Consider the following 17,977-nt stretch of genomic DNA (forward strand, 5'->3'; position numbering starts at 1 on the left):
GTGGATGTGGAGAGGACGTTTTCTATGGTGGGAGAGTCTAGGACCAGAGGGCACAACCACAAAATAGAGGGATGTCCATTTAGAACAAAGAGGAGGAAATTTTTAGCCAGAGGGCAGTGAACCTGTGGAATTCGTTGCCACAGGTGGCTGTGGAGGCCAGGTCATTCACCATATTAAAGACAGAGGTTGATAGGTTATTGGTTAGTCAGGGCATGAAAGCATGAAAGGTTACGGGGAAAAGGCAAGAGAATGAGGTTGGGAGGGAAATGGATCAGCCATGAGGAAATGGCGGAGCAGACTTGTCAGGCGAATACAAGAAAATCTGCAGATGCTGGAAATTCAAGCAACACACACAAAATGCTGGTGGAACGCAGCAGGCCAGGCAGCATCTATAGGAAGAAGTACAGTCGACGTTTCGGGCCGTGACCCTTCGTCCTGACCTGCTGGCCTGCTGCGTTCCACTAGCATTTGAGACAACAGACAATAGGTGCAGGAGTAGGCCATTCAGCCTTTTGAGCCAGCACCACCATTCACTGTGATCATGGCTGATCATCCACAATCAGTACCCTTTTCCTGTCTTCTCCCCATATCCCTTCACTCCGCTATCTTTAAGAGCTCTATCTAACTCCTTCTTGAAAGAATCCAAAGAATTGGCCTCAACTGCCTTCTCAGGCAGAGCAATCCACAGAACCACAACCCTCTGTGTGAAAAAGTTTTTCCTCAGCTCCGTTCTAAATTGTCTACCCCTTATTCTTAAACTGTGGCCTCTGGTTCTGGACATCCCCAACATCGGGAACATGCTTCCTGCCTCTAGCATGTCCAATCCCTTAATAATCTTATATGTTTCAATCAGATCCCCTCTCAGCCTTCTAAATTCCAGTGTATACAACCCCAGTCACTCCGATCTTTCAACATATGACAGTCCCGCCATCCCGGGAATTAACCTCGTGAACCTACGCTGCACTCCCTGCACATTTTGTGTGTGCTGACAGGCGAATGGCCTAATTCTGCTCCTTGGCCTTATGGACTTTTAGGTTTGGACTTTATTCATTCGAGTGTAGGAGAATCAGCGGAGATCTGTTAGTGGTATACAAAATTATGAGGGGTATAGAAGGGGTAAATGTAAGCAGCCCTTTTAAAATGTCAAGCAAGATTGAAATCAACAAGGACAAAAGCAGAAGACATGCGGGTGTTCAGCGTCATCTGCCTGCATTTGACTGGTTTCCCTCTCCCTCTCTGCTGTTATGGTTTCTGATTACTTCTGTTTTTATGCTATTTTGCCCGATTTTGATTGGGGCAGATTAGTTTGCAGCCTACAGTCAACAAACAACGCAGCACTAAATTGAATTGAACTGAATTAAACTGAACATTCCTAGACCAAATCAAGGACAGTTTTATGTTTAGTAATCTTTAAACTATTCACTTTTTTTTGCTGTTTGCATGATTTGTTCTTTTTTTGTACATTGGGTATTTGATGTTTTCTTTGAATGGGTTCCATGGTTTTGTGGCTGTCTGCCGGAAGACAAATCTCAGGGTTTGTATACTGCATACATACTCTGATACTAAATGTACGTTGAATCCATTGAGTTTGGGTGAGACTATAACTAGAGTTCATGGATGAAATGCTTAAGGGAACATGAGGGGGAACTTCACTCAGAGAATGTTGAGAGTGTGGAACGAGCTGGCAGCAGAAGTGGTGTTTGCAGGTTCAATTTCAACCACTGGATAGAGAAGAGAAGTTTGGATAGTTGCATGACTGGGAAGGATATGGAGGGCCATGGTCTGGGGTGCAGGTTGATGGGACTAGGCAGATTGATAGTTGGGATGGACTAGGTGGGTTGAAGGGCTATTTCTGTGCTGCTGTATTCTATGGTTCTATGATACTATTTTCTCCCTAGCCACCGCTTTACTCTTAAAAGAACCTACAGAATCCCTTGGGATGTTTTTTTCACCTTGCCTGCCTGATCCTTTGCCCTGCTAGCTTCTCTAATAAGTACAACAGTTCCCAATTGATTATACACTAGTGTATGTATTCCTCTTTTTTTTAAACCAGCATTGTCCTTCACCCAACAGGAACATGCCAGTCTTAGAGAGGAGCAAGCCCCACTCACAATCCTGATGAAAAAGAAATTGATGCACCGTGCGAGAGACTTGGTTTCGATCCTTACCTCAGGTGATCTCTATGTGGGGTGCACACATTCTGCTTGAGACCACATGGGTTTCCTCCAGGTGTTCTACTTTCTCCCAGATCCCAAAGACAAACAGGTTGATAGGCTAACTGGACACTGTATATTGTCTCTATGTGCAGGTTTGTGGTTGAATCTGGGGGCAGTTAACAAGGCTACAGGAAGAATAAAAAGGGGATTAATACAGTAATGGTGTATATTTAGCCTATATATCAATGTGCACACATAGATGCAGTATATCTCTATTTTTATTATATACCTTTCTATGATCTTAAATTTACCAAGATCCCTTACAGCTCTTCATCTCTATTGGAATGAAGGATTCCCTGTTCCTTGCAGCAGGGCTAATCCAACAAGTTCAGATGGCAGGTCCTTTGTAAGCATTGTGGAAATATAACATGTTTCAGTACGTATGCAATCACTTACCATTTTGAAGTGAATCAATCCTAGAATTGCTGGTGAACGCAGCAAGCCAGGCAGCATCTCTAGGAAGAGGTACAGTCGACGTTTCAGGCCGAGACCCTTTGTCAGGACGAAGGGTCTCGGCCTGAAACGTCGACTGTACCTCTTCCTAGAGATGCTGCCTGGCCTGCTGCGTTCACCAGCAACTTTGATGTGTGTTGCTTGAATTTCCGGCATCTGCAGAATTCCTGTTGTTTGCAATCCTAGAATTCACTGTTTAAAAACAATACAGGATTGCTTTGGTTTAGGGCGGCAACTGTCTGATGTCTCAGTAAGTTATAGAAGGACAATAAATGATGGTCTCGCTAGCTCTTATAAAAGATTTACGAACAGGAATAGAGTAAGCAGCTCAAGGCCATCCTCACACCTCTTTAGATAATGTCTGTATCTTGACACCGTGTCGATATTGTCGGCTAACAAAGCATTCACACCTTTTATTTTTGCAGCAGATATTTTTGTAAGACATATTATGCAGCCCGTTCTGGCTTCGTACAAGTCAGTTTTCGGGAGGCTAAGGGAAATATTTTCAAATCGCTCCCGTGGCTTCTTAAGGGTGAAGGAGAGAATAAATTTGTTTTTGCTAACACGAGGTATAAAATCTGTAACGAGGGTGGCAAAGCTAACATGTTGACTGTATTTTTACGTGTTAATATATAGGAATGGAGTTTGTGAGAGACGCTGGAGCCCTAACCAACCCTGCCACCTTCCCCTTCCCTTTGCACGCCGCTTCGCTGAGCACCTCCCGCGCCCCTGCACAGCTGTCCTGCTGATTGGCCGGTTTTGAGTCGAATGCGCGGTGCCACAGCTCCAGTTCTGTTGGTTGTCCGCTGCCGGGGTAACAGGGTAACGGACTGGAAGCGGCTCAGCGTATACTCCTACAGCTCACCGACACCGACCCATCGCTTGCCTCCGGCTTAAGCAGGGCGAACGGTGGGCTCTGAAGGGAAGGCAGGTACGTAAGGCTGTGGTCGCTGCAAAACCGGCGGCTACCCTACACCGTGCGTGAATATCAAGCCGCATCTCCCCTGCGCGGCCTAATCGCCGCCCTGCAGTGTGGAAGCGGTTCCGGCGCGAAGAATTGTGGGAGTTGTAGTCAGAGATCGGTGCTGGCAGCGGCAGATGTGAATATAGCCTACAAATCCCATTGTGCGTCGGGAGATCATAACTGATTGTCATCCGTATAATTTGACAATTACAAGTCAAAAACAGCCAAAGTGAGGAAAAATGGAGTTAGAAATACAGTCTAGCGAGGTTTAAGGATTTCGCACGTCCTCTCGGCGTTTGCGGCCTTTGTGGGTTGTTATGGTTGTCCTGGAGACGAGAAGCGCCAGCTGGTTATAGAGAGGAGGGCGGTGTCCATTGTGTGTGCAATGAGAGCTTTGTGATAATTGTAATATGGGAATAATGGTGTGACACGAAAATCGGTTATCTCTGCACGTTCTCTGGGCAGCCGGCAATCAGTTTAAACTTAATTTCATATTTTAATTATTAATACACCATTTGCATATCCAGTTAGCTCCTTTTGTCTAAAGGTGAATTTAATTCGTAAACTGCTAAAAGTGAACTGTTTCAAATCTAACTGCCTGAACATGTTGTGTTATTTTTCCAAATCAGTACCGTACCGTACCGTTACTCTGTGCAGTTGTCTTTGTTCGTCTTCGTGGATTTTACATCCAGCATGCAAAATAAGAGCAGGACCAGGCCGTAGCCCCTCAAACCTACTTTGCCATTTAGTAAAATTATCACACCTGACGGCTTACCCTAGATACCCTTTCGCTCCTAGACCATCGAAATATTCAAAGATTTTACTGCCCCTTGAGGAGGAGGGTTCCAAAGACTCGTGACATTTTAAGGAGAAAACACGTTATTTGTGTTTAACGGATATCCCACCCTGCAAAAACTCATTTCAGGGAGGTAGCACCCCCCCCCCCCCCCCCCCCCCCGGTCGACCCCCAAGGGTGTATGTAATAATTTGTTTAGTGATTTTGTCTAATCTGTAAACCAAGTTGGGTATATGCAGCAAATGTGACATTAAAATATGTACTTATGTTATATTATCATGTTTATTCTATTACAACTTTAAACAAGTCTACGGGGAGTTTGGCCTCATCACGTAGGACATCAATAGCGTAGCTCCTTGGCAGCTAGCCACCTAGTTTAAATCAGGGGTCCTCAACCTTTTTTTGCACTGTGGACCGGTTTAATATTGACAATATTCTTGCGGACTGGCCGACCCCCGGTGGTGGTGGGGGGTGTTAAAGGGCACCGGAATATAGGTGAAAAGTCAACTATAAGTCACTAATACACTCAATTTTGTTTCTAAAGAGGTTTATCTAATGAATTTAATATTAAACACACAGCGCATATTTTCCTCGCATGAATGTAGTGATAAGTCAATTATAACAGTGGTCCCAAACCTCCAGGCTGCAAAGAATGCAGCGGTAGCCAGAACGCACCCGGCACATCTTTTAAGAAAAAAACCGAAATAAACAAGCTAATTGATTAGGCGCTGCCCGGCACGTAAATGTCAGCCGAGATCAGAGATGACGCAATCGGCATATTTTCCTCGTATGAACATATAAAATCATTGCAGCACACCAATATCGCTGAATCAGTGGGAGCCCTGGGCTTGTTTTCCTGCTACAACACGGTCCTATCGAGAGGTGATGGGAGACAGCGATACTTGAAGGGGGTTCCTTATGTCCAGTCTATTCCGCAGTTTAGTTTTCGTTGCATTCATTGCAGAACTCCGCTTAGCAGAAATATGTTGGAAATGGAAGCAACGTTTTCAGTGCTTTCGTGGCTATCTCTGGATATTCAGCCTTGACTTTGATCCAGAATGCCGGCAGAGATGTTATGTCAAACATACTTTTCAGCCCACCGTCATTTGCAAGCTCGAGGAGTTGATCTTTTTCCCGTGCTGATTCACTGGGGACATTCACAAATGGGTCATGGACCCATTCTTTTGCACGTCTTGGGTCACTGATGACCTTGCGTGCATTAAAATTCAACAGTGGGCATGACAGGGAATGAGGAAAGGTGCAGCTGACTCATATAGTTTCATATCACCAAATCATAATGTTTCCTCGCGGCCTGGTGGCTGGGGACCACCCTTAGCACAAAGAGAGACAAATCAGGATGCTCGCTCTCCCTCTCAAAAAAAAATCTATTTCCAGGATATTGTATATAATTTCTGGGCGTCAGGGAGCCCCTATCGATATGCGGGAGACTCCCGAAACTTCCGGGAGAGGTGGGATGTCTGGTTTAATGTGTGTCTCCGTATTTTACAAAAGTGACTCTTAATTCAAGATTCTCTCACTTGATGAAACATTCCGTTCACACCTCTGCCCCGTTTTGAAACAACATACAAGGTGAGCTGGTGCAGCCTCTTGCCATTAGATAGGCTGCTTTTTCCAGGTGTTAGCCAAATAAACCTTTGAACTACTTTCAATGCATTTACACCCTTTCTTGAATAAAGGACGTTGATACTAGATATGCAAACACAAGGAAATCTGCAGATGCTGGAAATTCAAGCAACACACACAAAATGCTGGTGAATGTAGCAGGCCAGGCAGCATCTATAGGAAGAGGTACAGTCGATGTTTTGGGCCGAGACCCTTCGTCAGGACTAACTGAAAGAAGAGATAGTAAAAGATTTGAAAGGGGGAGGGGGAGATCCGAAATGATAAGAGAAGACAGGAGGGGGAGGGATGTTGCTAAGAGCTAGATAAATGTCTAGCTGGACCTAGATAGGAGACCTGAAAGGCCTGGATGAGTGGACGTGGAGAGGATGTTTCCTATAGAGGGGACCAGACGTCACAGCTTCAGAATCCCTTAGAGCCGCTGAGGAATTTCTTTAGCCAGAGAGTAACGAATCTGTAGAATTCATTGGCACAGAAGGCTGTGGATGCTAGGTCATTGGGAACATTTAAAGCAGAGGTTGATGGGTTCTTGATTAGTCAGGGTCTGAAAGGTTATGGGGGGGAAGGCAGGAGAATGGGGTTGAGAGTGATACTGAATCAGCCATGATGGAAAGGTAGACATGTCTTATGGACTGAACTGTACAACAACACTCTGAATGTCTAATGTTTTTTGCAATTTCTCCATCAACAAAAAAGAACATTCAGTTGACTTTTTCATTATTTGCTGACCCTGCATACTACTATAAATCATGCTCAATGACACCCAATCTCTCTGCACCTTGAACTCTCACCATTTAGATAATAGGATTGTTTAAATGTTTGCTACCAAACTAGACAGTTTTACATTTTCACACATTCCATTCACTTAGCCTATCTATATCTATTGCAGATTCCTTTTTTTTCTCTTCACAACTTGCTCTACTTAATTTCAACAGCTTTCTAGGGCACAAAGCTCAATTTGCTAACTTTTAAAAAAAAGTCTGGAGGGATATTTACCACTTTTTTTATGAACCTGGTTAGCTTGCTTCCCACTCCATTTTTTTCCCATCCTTTATGTTTTAGTTAAGATAGTGGGTAGTGGCTCCATATGTCACTAATACAGGGCGTGACGACCCTGCCTTACACGAGTCCTGGGCTCAGCTGGCTCCGGCTGACAATACCTGGTATGGGCCCCTATCCAGGGTTACGGATCCCACTGCCTTGTGGGTATCTTCGGGAGAAGAGAAGGCTAAGGAGTAAACCCTAGACAAATCCGGACTGGAGCCCCTAAGGTGGCTGGATGACGTATCACGTCACCTCCCAGCAGCTCCTGCAGCCAAGCTGATGCCAAATGTACTGTTTCGCATTCCTTTGGACCACATCTGCGAGGCCGGGAGGGGGATTTTGATGTCTGGGCAGCCCGGGATCTCCAAATTCATCGCCCAGGTCTGCGTCCCAGAACGGGGCGTGTCCATTGTCTACTTAGACGGACGGAGTCATTATTATCTTTTAGTTATTCTTTGTTTTTTAAAAATCTGTCTTCTCATCTGCAACTCTTGGTCTAATTATGTTTAAGTTAATGTTATTTTCTGTTAAAATGTATCTATTAATCTGAAAGATCCTGTTAAATGTCTTGCATCTTGATTGATTGGTCAGCAAACTAAATTGCTTGTTCACTTTTGAATTGGAAGCATGTGATTAGTGGTGTGCTTCAGGTTCAGTACTGGGCCCATTGGTGTTGGTCATTTTTATCAACTATTTTGATAAGAATGTACAAGGTATGGAGATGACACTAAGGTGATAGAGCACTACAGCACAGAAGCAGGCCCTTTGGCCCATCAAGTCCATGCAGAACTATTAATATGCCTAGTCCCATGGACCTGCACCTGGACCATATACCTTCCATCCATGTACCTATCTAAATTTCTCTTAAATGTTGAAATTGAATTTGATTTCACCACTTGCACTGGCAGCTTGTTCCACACTCTCACTTTCTTCTGAAGGAAGACATTCCCGCTCATGTTCCCCTTAACTCATGACTTCTAGTGTAAGTTGCACCCAACCTCAATGGAGAAACCCTGCTTACATTTACCCTGTGTATACCCCTCATACCCCTCAACGTTTGACACTGTTGGTAGAGATGGCCTGTGGAAGTTCCTACCAAAATTCTGTTGCCCCCCACGCCTAACCAACATCATCCGTCAGTTCCACGAAAGCATGGAAGGCCGCATCAAAATGTGTGGTGAGTTATCAGACCCATTTTCCATCAGCAACAGCGTAAAACAGGGTTGTGTTCTGGCTGCTACTCTGTTTGGACTATTCTTCGCTGCTGTTCTTCAGGATGCCATATCAGACCTGAAGTCAGAGGTCTTCCTACAAATGAGGGCTGATGGTGGGCTTCTCAACCTCGCAAGATTGAGAGCAAAAACAAAAGTCAGGGATATTGTGGTGCATGAGCTACAGTTACTGGTTGCCCACTCTCTTGAAGACTTACAGGACATCACCAGTCACTTTGCCAGTGCAGCCAAAAGCTTCGGACTGACAATCAGCCTGAAAAAGATGTAAGTTTTGTACCAACTGGCTCCTGGCTCAAGCTACGAAGAACCAACCGTCCTCATTGATGACACTTATCTCAATGCTGTCAACAAGTTTTGTTAACTGGGCAGCATAATAACATCCTCAGCTTCTCTGGATGTAGAGATTGAGTCAAGAACCAGAAAAGCCTGCTTTGTCTTTGGTCAGCTGAAAGATGGAGTTTGGTCACAGAGCATCAAGTTGGCCACCAAATGCAAGGTATACAGGGCTGTTGTCATATCAACCTAGTTATAGGGATGTGAGACATGGTGCCCATATCAGAGACACTTACGCCAGCTTGACCAACTGCAGCAGCGTCACCTACGTTCCCTGATGAGGGTCGCCTGGTGAGACAAGGTCTCCAATACCGAGGTCCTCTCTCGAGCCGGAATGCCAGCAGTTTCAACCTTGGTGATGTCAGAATGCCTGACGGAAGACTGCCCAAGGACGTCTTGGACAGCCAACTGTCCAGTCGTACCCGAAAACGAGGAGGCCAGCGACTACAGTACAAGGATGTTCTGCACAGGAGCCTCAAGAAAGCTGACATTGCCCCATCAACATGTGAGGATCTGGCTCAAGATTGCTCACAGTGGAGGGACGCCATCTGAAATGGTATGGACGCTGCGGAGAACAAGCTCAACGAGGTAACAGAGGAAAGGCACAGGAAGCACCACAACAGAGCTTCTGCCCCTGTTGCCCCTTCAGGCCTCACCTGCCAAGTATGTGGCAAGCAGTGTCTGTCAAGGATCGGCCTGTACAGCCACTCCAGTACACACATATCAAACCCCACTAACTGACTGAAAGGAACCATCATCATCCTATGGGATGGATAGGCAGAGAGAGCGACCCCTCATAATTTTGTATACCTCTATCAAATCTTCTCCTGCCCCCTCCCCCCACCATTCTTCTATGCTGTAGGCATAAAGTCTCAACATATTCAACTTTTTCCTATAACTCAGGTCCTCAGGTCCTAACAACATCTGTACTCTTTCAAACTTATTGACATTTTTTCTGTAGGTAGATGATCGAAACTGCTGACAATACTCCAGGTTAGGCTTCACCAACACCTTGTACAACTCCAACATGACATCCCAGCTCCTCTACTCAATTCTTTTTATGAAGGCCAAAGTACTAAAAATTTTTTTTAAAACAACCAATCTACCTGTAATTCCATTTTTACAGAATTTTGGATCTGTATTCTCAGATCTCACTGTTCTACCACACTCCACAGTGCCCTACCATCCACCGTGTGAATTCAACCCTGGTTTGTCCTCCCAAACTGCAATGCCTCACAGTTATCTGCAAAAAATTCCATCTGCCATTTTTTTAGCCCATTATTCCAGCTGTTCCAGATCACTCTGCAAGCTTTGATAGTCTCCCTCACTGTCCACAACAACCCCAATCTTGGCACTATCCATAAATCTGCTGATCCAGTTTACCACATTATCATCCAGATCATTGATGTAGATGACAAACAACAATGGGCAATCCCTGTGGCACACCAACAGTCGCAGACCTCCAGTCAGAGAAGCAACTGGTGGTTAGCACAATGTTTTACAGTACAGGCGACGTGGGTTCAATTCCCATTGCTGTCTGTTTCCTCCCACAGTCTAAAGAGATACCAGTTGTTATGTTAAGCAACACACACAAAATGCTGGAGGAACTCAGCAGGCCAGGTAGCATCTATGGAAAAGAGTAAACAGTCAATGTTTTGGGTCGAGACCGTTCTATTAGGACTGGAAAAAAAAAGATGAAAAGTTAGTGCAAGAAGGTGGGGGGAAGGGAGGCGATAGGTAAAACTGGGAGGGGGAGAGAGCTGGGAAGTCGATTGGTGAAAGAGATAAAGGGATGCAGAAGGCGGAATCTGATAGGAGATGGTAGAAGACCGTAGAAGAAAGGGAAGGGGAGGAGCACCAGAGGGAGATGTTGAGCAGGTAAGGAATATAAGGTGAGAAAGAGAGAAATGGGAATGGTGGGGGGGGGGGGCGCAAATACCAGAAGTTTGAGAAATCAATGTTCATGCCATCAAGTTGGAGGCTACCCAAATGAAATATAAGGTGTTGCTCCTCCAACCTGAGTGTGACCACATTGTAGCAGTAGAAGAGGCCATGGACTGACATAAGAGAATGAGATGTAGAATTGAACTGGGTGGCCACCTGGAGATCCTGCTTTTTCTGGAGGACAGAGCATCGGTGCTTGGCGAAGCAGTCTCCCAATCTACGCTGGGTCTCACTGATGTACAGGAGGCCACACAGGGAGCTCCAGATACAGTAGATGACCCCAACAGATTCACAGGTGAACTGCTGCCTGGAACTGGAAGAAGATGTAGGGGCAGGTGTGGAATTTTTTGTGATTGCAAGGATAAGTACCAGGAGGAAGATCAGTGAGGCAGGATGAGTAGATAAGGGAGTCATGTAGGGAGTGATCCCTGAGGAATGTGGAAAGTGGGCGGGGGGGGAGGGAAAGATGTACTTGTTGGTGAGATCCTGTTGGAGATGGTGGAAGTTACAGAGAATTATGTGCTGGATGTGGAGGCTACTGGGTTGGTAGGTGAGAGCAAGAGGAACCCTCTTCCTGGTGGGGTGGCAGGAAGATGGGGTGAGGGCAGACGTGCATGAAATGGAAAAGATGCACGTGAGGGCAGCGTTGATGGTAGAGGAAGGAGAGCCCCTTTGTTTAATGAAGGAGGACATCTCATTAGTTCTGGAATGAAAAGCCACATCCTGAGAACAGATGCATTGAAGATGGAGGAACTGAGAGAAGAGGATGGTATTTTTACAAGTGACAGGGTAAGAAGAGGTAGCTATGAGAATTAGTGGGTTTATTAAAGATATCAGTAGATAAACTGCCTCCAGAGGTGGAGAAAGAGAGATCGAGAAAGGGGAGGGAGGTCTCGGAAATGGGCCAGGTAAATTTGAGGACAGGGTGGAAGTTGGAGGCAGAGTTGATGAAGTCAACAAGCTCAGTATGGGTGCAGGAAGCAGCCTCAGTGCAGTCATCAATGTAGTGTAGGAAAAGTTTAGGAGAGATACTGCAAACGTGTAGTACGGGTTTGGAACATAGACTGTTCCACATAGCCAACAAAAGGCAGGATTATCTGGAAGCCATGCAAGTGCCTGTGGCTACACCTTTGATTTGGGGAAAGTGGGAGGAACCGAAGGAGAAATTATTGAGAGTGAGGACCAGTTCTGCTAGACAGAGGAGAATGGGGGTGGTGGAGGGTAACAGGTTGGGTCTATTATCTAAAAGAAGCGGCGAGCTTTAAGGCCCTCCTGATGTTGGAACCAGTTGTTAGGGTAACTGGCCATAGTAAATTGAATAGGCTAGGATTAAATTGGGGATTGTTGGTCAGCATGGCTTGAAGAACTGGAAGGGCCTATCCCATGCTGTATCACAATAAGATAAAAAAATCAATAAAATTACCACTGGCTTCCCCCGTGAAGCCAATGTCTAATCTAATTTACTATCTCATCCTGAATGCCAAGCTACTGAACCTTACTGACCAACCTCCCATGTGGGACCTTGTCAGCAGCCTTGCTAAAATCCATGTAATCAACATCTACTGGCTTGCATTCGTCAACTTTTCTTGTAATTTCCTCCGAAAACTCAATAAGATTGGTTAGATATGACTTGCCATGCACAAAGCCATGTTAACTATCCATAATCTGTCTTTGTCTATCCAAATACTGTGTATCTGTTCGCTTAGTATATACCTTTCAATAACTTACCCAGTACTGATGTCAGACTCACCGGCCTATAATTTCCAGGCTTATTCTTAGAGCCTTTCTTTAAAAAAAAATGAAGAGCATTAGCTATCCTCTAATTCTCTGGCAGTTCATCCATGGCTAGGGACATTTTAAATATCCCTGCTAAGCCCCTGCAATTTCTGTATTAGCCACTCACAAGGTCTTGGGAAACACTTTGTCAGGGCCTGAGGATTTATCTACCATAATTTTCCTCAAGACAGCAAACATCTCCTCCTCTGTATATCTGTATATGGTCTATGAACTCACTGCTGCTTTGTCTCACTTCTATAGACCCTGAGCCCATCTCCTGAGTAAATACAGATGCAGGAAATCCATTTAAGAGTTTCCAAATCTCTTTTGGCTCCATGCAAATTTTGTCCCTTGCTATCCTTTTGCACTTAATGTATCTATAGAAGCCTTTGGGATTCTCCTTCACCTTGTCGGTTAGAGCAACGTCATATCTTCATTTAGCCCTCCTGATTTCCTTCTCATATGGTCTCTTTCATTTATTTTACTCCTGAAGTAACTCACTTGCTCCTTCCTACCTGTACCTGCTGTGCACCACTTCCTTTTTCTTAACCAGGACCTCAATGTCTATCAAAAATCAAGGTTCCCTAACATATTATTATTCTCTTTTATATTAACAGGAACATACAAACTCTGTACTCTCAAAATTTCACTTCTGGATGCCTCCCTCTTACCAAGTACACCTTTTCCAGAAAACAATCTGTCCGAATCCACACTTGCCAAATCCTTTCTGATACCATCAAAATTGGCCTATCTTCAATTTAGAATGTCAATCTGATCACCAGACCTATCCTTTTCCATAATTACCTTGAAACTAATGGTATTGTGATTAGTAGATGCAAAGTGTTCCCTACACAAACTTCTTTTACCTGCTGGCTCATTCCTTAATAGGAGATCTAGTGTTGCACTCTCTCTAGTTGGGACTTCTATGTACTGATTAAGGGAACTTTCCTGAACACATTTGACAAACTCTACCCCATCCAGCCCTTTTACACTATGGGAGTCCCAGTCTATAAGTGGCGAGTTAAAATCGCCTTCCATCACCTCCTGGCACTTACCCTTGAAAGTGGAACAAGTGCTACACCTGCCACTACACCTCCTCCCTCACTACCATTCACTGCCCTAAACAGTCCTTCCAGGTGAGGCAACACTTCACCTGTGAGTCTGTTGGAGTCATGTACTGTGTCTGGTGCTCCTGGTGTGGCCTCCTGTATATCGGTGAGACCTGGCATAGATTGAGAGTCCGCTTCACTGAGCACCTACGCTCCATCTGAAAAAGCGGGATCTCCCAGTGCTACTCATTTTAATTCCACTTCCCATTCCCACTCTGATATGTCTATCCATGGCCTCCTCCACTGTTGTGATGACGCCACACTTAGGTTGGAGGAACAACACCTTATATTCCATCTGATGGCATGACATTGATTTCTCGAACTTCCGGGTAATGCCCCGCACCCCTCCTCTTCTTCACCATTTCTCATCCCCTTTTCCCTCTCTCACCTTATCTCCTTGCCCACCTGCCTCCCTCTGGTGCTCTTCCCACCCCCCCCCCCACTTTCTTTCTTCCATGGCCTTCTGTTTCTCACCAATTTACTTTGTACTTCCCAGCTCTTTACTTCATTCCTCCCCCTCCAGCACCTATCACCTTGTTTCTCTCTCCCCTCCCACACCTTTAAATCTACCCCTCAGCTTTTTTTCTCCAGTCCTGCTGAAGGGTTTCAGCCCGAAACATTGACTATACTCTTTTCCCAGATGCTGCCTGGCCTGCTGAGTTCCTCCAGCATTTTGTGTGTGTTGCTTCTATCACAACCTTATGTTTTTTGCAACAGTCTGCGATCTCTCTACACATTTCTCCCTCTAATTCCCATGGACTGTTGAGTGGCCCATAATATAATCCCATTAACATGGTCATCCCTTTCTTGTTCTTCAGTTCTACTCAAAAAAGCCTCACTAGACGAGCTCTCTAGTCTGTCCTGTTTGAGCACTACCATGACATTTTCCCTGGCTAGAAATGCCACTCCTCCCGCTTTAATCCCTCCTGCTCTATTACAACAGAACCCCGGAACATTGAGCTGCCATGCCTGCCCCTCTTGCAACCAAATCTCACTAATGTCTACAGTGTCATAATTCCACATGCTGTTCCATGTCCTAAGCTGATCTGTCTTTCCTGCAATACTCTTTGCGTTGAAATATACACAACTCAGACACAAGGTTAAGTGATATCAGTGATGATGAAGAAAGTTAATAGAAATTACATGCCTATATCGATCAGCTGGGGCAAGTGGTCTAAGCAATGGCAAATGGAGTTTAATTGTAATAAGTGCAAGGTGTTGCTTTTTTAGAAAGTCAAATTAAGGTAGGGCTTTCACATTTAATGCCCTGGAAAGAGTGGAACAACAAGGGACTTTGGTGTTCAGGCACATTTCCCTAAAAGTGGAACCACAGACAGTCAGGTTGATGAAGAAGGCTTTTTGCAATCTGGCCTTCATCTGTCAGGCATTGGATAAAGAAGCTGGGGGTTTATGTTGCGGTTCTACAAGATACTGGCAAGGCTACACGTGGAGTATTGTATTCAGTTTTCGTCACCATGCTATAGAAAAAATGTTATTAAACTGGGAATAGTGCAAAAACGATTTACAAGAATGTAAATCCTAACCTTATTATTAAACCCGTCGATAAGGGGGTTGCTGTTGTCGTCTGGCGTACTGACCTCTACCTTTCCGAGGTACAGCGACAACTCGCGGATACCTCCTCTTATTTACCCCTCGATCGTGACCCCACTAAGGAGCACCAGGCCATTGTCTCCCACACCATCACTGACTTTATCCGCTCAGGGGATCTCCCATCCACTGCTACCAACCTTATAGTTCCCACACCTCGCACTTCCCGTTTCTACCTCCTACCCAAGATCCACAAACCTGCCTGTCCTGGCAGACCTATTGTCTCAGCTTGCTCCTGTCCCACCGAACTCGTTTCTGCATACCTTGACACGGTTTTATCCCCCCTTGTTCAATCCCTTCCTACCTATGTTCGTGACACTTCTCACGCTCTTAAACTTTTCGATGATTTTAAGTTCCCTGGCCCCCGCCGCTTTATTTTCACCATGGATGTCCAAGTCCCTGTATACTTCCATCCCCCATCAGGAAGGTCTCAAAGTTCTCCACTTCTTTTTGGATTCCAGACCTAATCAGTTCCCCTCTACCACCACTCTGCTCCGTCTAGCGGAATTAGTCCTTACTCTTAATAATTTCTCCTTTGGCTCCTCCCACTTCCTCCAAACTAAAGGTGTAGCTATGGGCACCCATATGGGTCCTAGCTATGCCTGCCTTTTTGTTGGCTTTGTGGAACAATCTATGTTCCGTGCCTATTCTGGTATCTGTCCCCCACTTTTCCTTCGCTACATCGACGACTACATTGGCGCTGCTTCCTGCATGCATGCTGAGCTCGTTGACTTTGTTAACTTTGCCTCCAACTTTCACCCTGCCCTCAAGTTTACCTGGTCCATTTCCGACACCTCCCTCCCCTTTCTAGATCTTTCTGTCTCTATCTCTGGAGACAGCTTATCCACTGATGTCTACTATAAGCCTACTGACTCTCACAGCTATCTGGACTATTCCTCTTCTCACCCTGTCTCTTGCAAAAATGCCATCCCCTTCTCGCAATTCCTCCGTCTTCGCCGCATCTGTTTTCAGGATGAGGCTTTTCATTCCAGGATGAGGGAGGTGTCTTCCTTTTTTAAAGAAAGGGGCTTCCCTTCCTCCACCATCAACTCTGCTCTCAAACGCATCTTCCCCATTTCACGCACATCTGCTCTCACTCCATCCTCCCGCCACCCCACTAGGAATAGAGTTCCCCTGGTTCTCACCTACCACCCCACCAGCCTCTGGGTCCAACATATTATTCTCCGTAACTTCCACCACCTCCAACGGGATCCCACCACAAAGCACATCTTTCTTTCCCTCCCCCCCTCTCTCTGCTTTCCGCAGGGATCGCTCCCTACGCGACTCCCTTGTCCATTCGTCCCCCCCATCCCTCCCCACTGATCTCCCTCCTGGCACTTATCCTTGTAAGCGGAACAAGTGCTACACATGCCCTTACACTTCCTCCCTTACCACCATTCAGGGCCCCAGACAGTCCTTCCAGGTGAGGCGACACTTCACCTGTGAGTCTGCTGGGGTGATATACTGCGTCTGGTGCTCCCGATGTGGCCTTCTATATATTGGCGAGACCCGACGCAGACTGGGAGACTGCTTTGCTGAACACCTATACTCTGTCCGCCAGAGAAAGCAGGATCTCCCAGTGGTCACACATTTTAATTCCACATCCCATTCCCATTCTGACATGTCTATCCACGGCCTCTACTGTAAAGATGAAGCCACACTCAGGAGGAACAACACCTTATATTCCGTCTGGGTAGCCTCCAACCTGATGGCATGAACATTGACTTCTCTAACTTCTGCTAAGCCCCACCTCCCCCTCGTACCCTAGCCGTTATTTATTTATATACACACATCCTTTCTCTCTGTCTCCTTTTTCTCCCTCTGTCCCTCTGAATATACCCCTTGCCCATCCTCTGGGTCCCACCCCTTGTCTTTCTCCCCAGACCTCCTGTCCCATGATCCTCTCATATCCCCTTTGCCAATCACCTGTCCAGCTCTTGGCTCCATCCCTCCCCCTCCTGTCTTCTCCTATCATTTTGGATCTCCCCCTCCCCCTCCCACTTTGAAATCTCTTACTAGCTCTTTCTTCAGTTAGTCCTGACGAAGGGTCTCGGCCTGAAACGTCGGCTGTACCTCTTCCTAAAGATGCTGCCTGGCCTGCTGCGTTCACCAGCAACTTTGATGCGTGTTGCTTGAATTTCCAGCATCTGCAGAATTCCTGTTGTTTACAAGAATGTTGTCAGGACTCAAGGGACTGACTTATAGGGAGAAGCTGGGAAGGCTAGAACTGTTTTTGCTGTAGAGCACAAGACTGAGGTGTGATCTTATAGAGCGGGAATTCTCAGCTTGAGATCCATGGACCCCTCGATTAATGGTAAGGCTCCATGGCATGAAAAAGGTTAGGAACCCCTGTTAGAGAGGCCTATGAAAGCATGAGGGACATGGATAGGGTAAATTCACTCAGCTTTTTTTCTCAGATTTGGGCAATCAAGAACCAGACAGCATGTTAGGGTGAGAGATGAGAGGTTTAATAGGAGTTTGATGGGCAACTTTTTTTTGACATTGAGGATAGTACATTTATGCACTGTGCTGCCAGAGGAAGTGGCTGAGGCAGGTGCAATAACACCTCTTGAAAGACAATTGGACAGGTACATGGATAGGAAATGTTTAGAAGAATAAGGGGAAGTGTGACTGGCTTAGATGGATATATTAATTGATCAGCATGAACCAGCTGGCCGAAGAGCCTGTTTCTGTGCCGTATGACTCTTGACTGTGATTTCGGGAATCTGATCACTTGGCTGCCCTTCTCCTACACACACAGGTAGAGGCTAAAGAGCAAGGCTTCAGAGGTTAAGACATAAGGAGGTGGTTGCAGGAGGTAAAGGAACAGCTACAGGAATGCTTCAAGTAAGTTGACTGGG

The 17,977-nt window shown here is 45.7% G+C and overlaps 1 protein-coding gene across 1 annotated transcript in view; it reads left to right on the top strand.

Annotated features, from left to right (window-relative positions):
* Positions 1-3,485: 3,485 nt before the first annotated feature.
* katnal1 (katanin p60 subunit A-like 1) overlaps positions 3,486-17,977 on the top strand; it is a 38,074-nt gene continuing 23,582 nt past the window's right edge. Inside the window, exon 1 of the mRNA XM_072264292.1 lies at positions 3,486-3,600. The gene's annotated coding sequence lies outside the window, so the exon portion shown is untranslated. The remainder of the gene's footprint in view (positions 3,601-17,977) is intronic.

Source organism: Mobula birostris, chromosome 7 (genome assembly GCF_030028105.1).
Source record: "Mobula birostris isolate sMobBir1 chromosome 7, sMobBir1.hap1, whole genome shotgun sequence".
Taxonomy (NCBI): Eukaryota; Metazoa; Chordata; class Chondrichthyes; order Myliobatiformes; family Myliobatidae; genus Mobula; species Mobula birostris.